Raw genomic sequence first — 1757 nt, 5'->3', positions numbered from 1 at the left:
TGCGGCTGGTGGGAACCGCACTGCTCCGGTGCAGTTTATTGTATTAGGGGGATGCTTGCCTCTAATCAGCTTAGCGGGAGGCCGTCCCCTGACCTCATTCCCACTTTAGCCAGGCTTTGTGCTTGTTCGGCGTGCACAGGGGGACTGGCAGGGCAGGACCCCGACAACACTCCTCTTGGCCAGACCCCTCCTGCTGGGAGGTGGTGCCTCCGCTTGCCTCAGTGGGACAGGACTGGCACTTCTCAGCCCAGGCGACCTGGCTGGTGGACGGAGGGGGGTCCTGCAGCCCGGGGGACGCCCATCTCCTCTCCCAGGAGAGGTGCTGCCTTGTGGGGGGGGGTCCATGTGGGAGAAGAGGAGCTGGGGCTGGTGCAGGTCTGGGTTGGTGGGAGCACCAGCCAGCTGCCATCGCCTGCAGTGAGTGCTGGCACCCTCCCGGCACCCAGGTCCTGCTCCTGGTCTGGCTGCTCTGCAATGCAGAGTGCTGCCGCTGCTGCCACCTCCTCCCCTGCGTCTGCAGGCCAAGGAATGTGCGTTGGCCCTTCGCCTACACTTTGCTACTGCTTGTGGCTTCCTGCCCTTTGCAGAGAGAAAGGGAGGTAGGGCTTACATTGTCTGCTCTGCGTAGGGAAGTGCTTGGCTCCAGCCCGGACCAGTGCAAGGAGGCGTTTGCTCCAGGCAGGAACTTCCCCCAGGCCATGCAGGCTGAGGGCTGCTCCCCCAGCCCCCCCCCCATCTCTGCTATGTTGAGCCACTCCATCTCAGAGGCTGACTCCTCGTGTATGGGACGCAGCCTGCCCAGCCTCCCCCACTGCCCCAGCCCCGGCCGTCAGCTGCCTACTGACCCACGTCTCCCCAGGGAGGGGCACTCTGGTTAAAAGCACTTGCTGATGGGAATGGGATACTTGGACATGTTCCTCCCCCACCCCCAGCATGGCTAGTGCTGCCTGGCATGCCAGGACACAGCCTGCCACTGTGCTTTCCACCCTGGCGTCAGCGGATTATGTCCAGGGAGCCATCACAGGCTGCCACGGGAAGCAAGCTTACTTCCAGTAAGCAGAAGGCTGCTGTTGGTGTAAGCGTGCTGTCTGCTACGGGCGGCCCGTACCTACACCAAAGTGTTCAGAGAGTCCAAAACCCTGGGACTCCGGCCCCTGCCTGCCACAGCACTGGTCGAGCTCCTGGCCTGAACGCACCATCCCCCAGAACAGCCCTGAATCGCAGCCAGCAGATCTGGGGAATCTCTCTTCCACCTTTCTAGTGCACCCAAGCCAAGCTGGATGGTGCCGGGGTCGGCAGGGCAGCACCGGGATGGAGGAGCTGAGCGCTCAGCGCTGGGCTCACACACAGCGCCCCACGGAGCTGCCGGGGAGAGTCCTTGTGCCTGCGCCCGGGCTGCGTCCTGGGGTGCGGGAGGGCTTGGGGAGCGGCCACTGCGCTCCCACCGTGCTCTCCTGGGGGTCCGCAAGCGTGAAGGTGACACCGCACTTGGCCTTACTGGGGCTGCCTTGGCCCCTTGGTTTTGGACCCCAAAGCTGGTTTTTAAATTATGACCCTTTCAGCACCATCTTTTATTCCCAGTGCCACACAGCTATAGGGTGGGCTCCCCGCTCTGGCTCCCCCCCAGCTCCCCGTCCACAGAGGCTGGAAATGCCTTCAGCAGAAGGTGGATGTCTGCCAGGAGCGCGACTCGGTGCGGGCACTTTGCTACTCCTGGCGCTGTCCCAGGAGGCAGCTCAGCGCCGCCGTCCTGCCTG

At 63.6% G+C, this 1757-nt stretch overlaps 1 protein-coding gene across 1 annotated transcript in view; it reads right to left on the bottom strand.

The window, feature by feature from the left end:
• The window catches only part of LOC104125991 (creatine kinase U-type, mitochondrial-like), a 9055-nt gene that overhangs the window by 4478 nt on the left and 2820 nt on the right, over positions 1-1757 (bottom strand). The gene's annotated exons all lie outside the window — the stretch shown is intronic.

The sequence above is a fragment of the Egretta garzetta genome, unplaced genomic scaffold (assembly GCF_000687185.1).
Source record: "Egretta garzetta isolate BGI_Z169 unplaced genomic scaffold, ASM68718v1 scaffold975, whole genome shotgun sequence".
Taxonomy (NCBI): Eukaryota; Metazoa; Chordata; class Aves; order Pelecaniformes; family Ardeidae; genus Egretta; species Egretta garzetta.
This window is presented reverse-complemented; position numbering and strand designations above follow the sequence as displayed.